The 5,888-nt window shown below is 37.8% G+C and overlaps 1 protein-coding gene across 2 annotated transcripts in view; it reads left to right on the top strand.

Moving 5' to 3' along the window:
* RGS13 (regulator of G protein signaling 13) overlaps positions 1–5,888 on the top strand; it is a 26,632-nt gene that overhangs the window by 1,591 nt on the left and 19,153 nt on the right. The window contains exons 2-3 of one of the 2 annotated variants that reach the window (XM_011360863.1): positions 1,395–1,465; positions 1,978–2,018. The gene's annotated coding sequence lies outside the window, so the exon portion shown is untranslated. Of the gene's footprint in view, positions 1–9; positions 71–1,394; positions 1,466–1,977; positions 2,019–5,888 lie in introns of those variants that run through there. The other variant, XM_011360864.1, reaches the window with a different exon arrangement.

Below are 5,888 nucleotides of genomic sequence, written 5' to 3'. Positions count from 1 at the left end.
CTGATTTCAAAAGCGTCATGCAAAGAGGAAATAAAATCCAGCATGGTTGACTGTTCTTCAGGATATATTTGTAAGTATGAGGGTCTTTAAAATAGTTGATGTATACAATAGTATTAGCTTGATGTAAATGACTAGTGGGTGTTTATTTCAACAGCAGGACTGCTAGAAGTGTTAGCAGGTTTCTTCTAAGGAAAATAAATGAGTAAATACATATGTTTGCCTGGCCCAGGGTTTCTATACCTAAAAAAAAAAAAAAAAAAAACCTTATAGTCACATATGCATAAACGAAGCTTCTAAACTGGGCAGTAAAGGAAATATTACAGTTTTAGAGCAAGAACAGTCTTCCATTTTATGGGGTTTCTGTGTGTACAGGTGTGTATATGTTAAGATAAAGATATATTATAAAATCAGATATTTCAGAATTGGTTTTTTTTTTCCCCAAAAATCATGCACTACCAAATAATTAGTTCTATCATTTAATTAGCTGTACTGATTCCAGGTTGTGAGGTTTATAGGAAGCATTGTTAATCTTAATTTTACAGGATGTCTTCATTCTTAAATGCTATACCTAAGCTCAACTACACATAGTACTTGTGTTTTAAAAGGCAAGAGCTTTGTGTGTGATGGTAAACCAAACCTCATGGAAATATAAAATTGCTCTAGGTTTTTCTAAATTTTATGTGACATGCTACCTTACAATATAAAGAAACACACTTAAATACAAATATTACATAGGAATGGAAAGAAGGCATCAATTGCCTATCAGGATAGTAAAAATATGTAAATATGTGAAAAGGGTCAGTTTAAGAAAAAATCATTTCTTTTCATTTTACTTTGAGAAATGTTTCATTTTAATGCTAGAAGAGACTTGAATCTATTTCTGGCATAAAACATATCCAACTCAATTCACCACTAGTATATTTATAACCACTGTAAGAATTAGATTTGCTAGATGAAATGTACACTTTCTTTAAAATAATCAGGAGAAAACATTGGAGGAGAAAACATTATGAAGACCTAAATTTGTTCTAAAAACTCTATGCTTAGATTGTAAAATTTACCAAGAGGAATTTGAAAAATAAAAAAATAATAAAAAAGACAAATTCATGCATGATGTTAACATAAAAAAATTTAAAATATTTCTTGAAAAACAGTGGAAAATACCAGTTAAAAGTATAGAATTTTTATAATATAAATCCATAAAATTAATAAACTTCTAGGTGGGGAGTTAATAAATCTAAAATAGGGATAATCATAATTCGGTGCTTACAAAGTAAACAAACTATTTCAGATGTAAGGCAAGGTATTTATAGAAATCTTTGCCAAATATGCATTTTCCAGGAAGCACACAATAATCTTTGTTTTTGTCTGTTTCCGTTATTTTTTATTTTTAGGTCAATGGAATTTTTCCACATGCCATACTACCAACATGAGAAAAAAATGATTACTGCTGATTTAAAGCTAAGTGAGTTTCTCTCATTTAAATCAATTCTATATTATATCAGTTCAGGTAATTCTTTCACAGGGAATTCTCTTTTTGCCAAAGTAGAATTATAATTCTATATTTGAGGCTAATATTTACTTTTTCTAGAAAATGACCACATATACTATAATTCCAAGGGTATAATTTAACTGAAAATGGTCTTAATTGGATTTAACTATAAACCAAATAAATGAGTTTATTAATAGGATATTTCAATCAAATTCTCGTCCTGAAAAACAATACTTTTAAAAAAAAATTAGAATTTACTCTTTTTGGAATTACCAAAAATATTTCTTAAAAGTTCTCAACTGCAAATGTAAAAGTGTTTCACTCTACCACTCTTTATTTTGGTATTATTAACCTATAGATGCAAATGTATACGGAATGACAAATACTGTTGAATGCAGGGTAGCAGACATTTCTTATTAAACCACCAGGTATGTTAGAAATTCTTTGTTTTCAGACTGTGAATTATATTTTCTTTGTTTTGCTAGATGAAATTTCAAAGGCCGGTTTTTCGCTTCTCATTTTAGAAGTATGAGAATTTTAATTTCTATTCCTTCATCTGCTTTCCATCTTCCAAAACTAGCTTGAAATATTGTTTTCTGTCTTTTTATAATTTCCTTTTTTCCTTCATATTAAAGCCTTATACATTCCTTTACTATAATTTTGTCAGTGTTTTGGTGGAAAGAGGTAATAAACTCAGGGGCTCGATCTGTTCTATTGCCAGAAGCTGGGGCAAATATTTGTGAATTTGTCTCTTGGTTTCAATGTAAAATGCATTACAAGAACATGGGGAGTGTTCTGTGATACCCCAGCAAAATGCGGTCTATAGTGACAGTGAATCTAGTAGTAATCAAAGAAGGAAGTGCCAGCATGCGAGTGGACATTCAGTCCCAGAAATCTTAGAGGATGGGGTTCACAGAGCTGAACCCCAGCTACTGAGACAGCTCTCAACAAGGTGCATTTTGTAATGGACTAGAAAACCAGAGAACTTTGTAAAACAAGGCTGCTTTGTGATCTATTTATTCTATGAATAATACATCTTGTCCATAATTCCACTACTAATTTTTATTAATTATTGTTTTATGTCATTCTATTGGTAGTCCATCATTTAATAAATCTGTGGATGTTAGACTTGGAATACTAAGCAAAATATAAACTACTTATATACGGTTATCAAATAGCATTTGAACATAACACTTTAGGGAATCTATAGTAGGATAAATAAATCAGAAATATAAATGACATTATTTCTGCATATTATATATATGTGTGTGTGTGTGTGTGTGTGTGTGTGTGTGTGTGTGTGTGTGTTTGTATATGTATACATTTATATTACATTCCTTTTCTAATGTCACTCAACTAATGACCAGCTTGGGCCAGAGATCTGCCTCTGAACAAGTCACATAGCTGAGCCCAGGGCTGCTGCTGGTCTGTATAGAGGCTTTGCTGAAATTTAACAAGGTAGTCTGTCTCCACGGATGAAGCCCCACCTGGAGACTCAGCTTGGCGAAGGGAGTGTGGATAGATCTAGGCCTCTTCTCTCCTCCAGACCAGCATCTCTACAGAGGGGACAACCTGCATAGTTGTATGTAATGGACACTCTGGCTAGGCTGTCCCCTCATCCCTTCCCCCTCCGGCACTCAAGTATGCCCAAGCTCTTCTGACCCAACAAATCCTTCCCGAGGCCCCATCACATCAATATGATACATGTACCCCAAAGTGTCTGAACTCCTATAGTAGATCCAGCTAATTCCAAAGCTGAGACTCCAGCTACCAATATGATGTGTGAACAATAGAAACCCAGGAACACAAACAAAAATGAAAAGAAGTTGAAATTTAAGAAGAGGAAGGAATGCTGCCTGGTGGTCCGTGTTTCCTGCACATACAAAAGAGCTTAGGAAATATCTCCTGAGTGACATGGTGCGAGAAGCTGAAGGAAGATCGGATTAACTGGAACAGAAAGTTTCTGCATGCCTTTTTCTGATGTTCACAGTTCCATTTTAGAGAAAAGGAAATTGAGAATCTGAAAGTATAATTGCTATGCCCAAGATAACAGAGCTAAGAGCTTGAACTCAGGCACAAGTCTATCTGGCTTCAGGGAACAGAATTATTTTAATACGCCTCTCAGGGGCTGTAGGGACTCCCTGAACTCGGGCGCATCTGGGGATGACTCTGCCACTGCTGTCCTTCGGACCCTAGCAGGTGTTGCATACTAAGATGGCTCAGCCATAATCCCACAATCCCATTAAAGTCGTAAAAGAAAATTCAATAATTTGTAGACAGACAGGGATTTTAGTTATGGAAATTACCACATGCATACAGAGCTCTAGTAGATCCAGCGAGGAGACAATGAGATATACAGACCATTCGGGTCGTCAGGAGGTAGGAGAAAAGTCAAGGCCTAGTGGAAGACGAGGACGAGTCGTTACACTGACAGAGAAAACATATGGAAAAGGAACTTGACCATTCTCCCGCTCAGGAGATAAGCAGAGAGCGGTTAGGCAGCCTGCTTCTCGGAGGCAGTCCCAGGGCTGAGGAACCTTAATGAAGCTCGGGGCCCAATGCCACACAGTATCCATTGTGGACAGCCAGTCCATGGGCAATTTCCTCGGCCTCAGTTATGTCAGCACTAATCATCTATAGTCAGCTGTATCTTTCCAGTAAAGGACTCTTTTTTTCATCACACTATTCTTCAAAGACCTCAATGAATTATTACTTCCAACAGAATAGAGCCCAACATTTAAGGCCATCCAGAATCTAACTGCACCCACAAACATATCCTTATAATAAACTCTTGTACTTAAACTTAGATTTAATCTATAATTGTAATCAAAAGACTCCTATTTTGATCCTTCCTGTGGATATATTTAACTACCTTGTTACTTGGTCATCTTCGTGGTAGAGATTCATACAGAAAATGAAGTCCATCGACCACAGTGCCCGTCAGGTCTTATGCCCAAACCTGCGAACGTGCACAGAACTGCACCCATGCTTCCCCTACCCCTTCCAGTGACAAGGAGACAGTAACCTCTTCCTGTGCCTCCACTTCCTGTGCCTCCACTTCCTGTGCCTCCACTTCCTGTACCTCCACTTCCTGTGCTTCCACTTCTCCAGTGTCATAGCCCACACAGTCTAATTCCAGCTCCCGCTAAAGGTATCTCAGGAACATGGAATTCTACGGATTTTCAGTCTTTCCTCTACGTCTTCAATCTCTGTTCATGGCCACTCTTTGTCAACCTTAAGGTGTGTCACTCACATTGTAGGCCTTATGACATGAACAATGCACAGAGCACAGACCAGCACGGTCAAATGGCATCGTCCTGCCTCTATGATACCATTCTGTCCACAGCTTTCATGAGAGAGACACAGAGAGAGGACAGAAGGGGTCCACTTGTCTACTGCCACCATCCCAATGTGAGCCTGTAACATCCCTCTCCTGGACTCTTGCAGTCACCTCCTAAGCGGTCCCCCAGTTCCATCCTCGGCACACTGCAATCCTTTCTACTCACAAAACCAGTCTCAAATGCTAACAGGTCTCTTCCATGTTTTAGAACCTTCAGTGACTGTCCTTACTATGAAGCGGACGGTGCGTGAGATCTAACCCGCTCTGCTTCAGGCTCTCTTCACAACACCTCTCACCACTTTCTTGCTGCGACAAACATTTTGAACATGATTATTGGTCTGATTGTAACTCGAGCCTTTTCTCCGAGCTCTCTTCCTGCCACACTCTAGAATCATGTGGTGACTGCATCCCTCTCATTTGTGTAACTAAGATACCACCTCTTGCCTCCTGAGCTTTGCCCTAAGTTCTCTCTCCCCTGCACTCAGCACATTCCTGCACATCCTGTAGGTTCCAACTCAGCGGTTACTTTATTGGGGTGCCTTCTCTAATCACCCCAAGTCTGGTTACGTTCTCTTCTTGTGTATTCTCACGGGTCCTCCTACTTCCTGTATCAAAGTCCCATCACATGAATTTTAACTGCTTGTTAAAACAGTGAAAACGGGAAGAGACAGGATCTATGTAGATCACTGGCAGCCAGCATTTGGCACATAACAAGTGTTCAACAGATGTTTCAAATGAATCAATAAAGACTGAGATAAAAACTCACTATTTATCCTCAATAATTCATTGTATGTAAGTGTGAATACATGTGTAGCAAAATATTTCCAACTCTCATTATAAACTGTGGATTTCATTATTCTTAACATGTTTTTGAGTTGTCGCAAAGTCCTATGTTAAAAATGACATGCATTGTTATATAAAGCCTGGGTTGAGTAGACTGTATTTGAATTTTAAAGTCAAAATTATACCTCCCAGAAAGAGGAGAACCATGTAAGCAACACTCTCTCAGAATTCAACCTTAAGGAGGCTTAGGTTTCATTTGGATATTTACATGTT

This window comes from Pteropus vampyrus, unplaced genomic scaffold, assembly GCF_000151845.1.
Source record: "Pteropus vampyrus isolate Shadow unplaced genomic scaffold, Pvam_2.0 Scaffold60, whole genome shotgun sequence".
Classification (NCBI taxonomy): Eukaryota; Metazoa; Chordata; class Mammalia; order Chiroptera; family Pteropodidae; genus Pteropus; species Pteropus vampyrus.
This window is presented reverse-complemented; position numbering and strand designations above follow the sequence as displayed.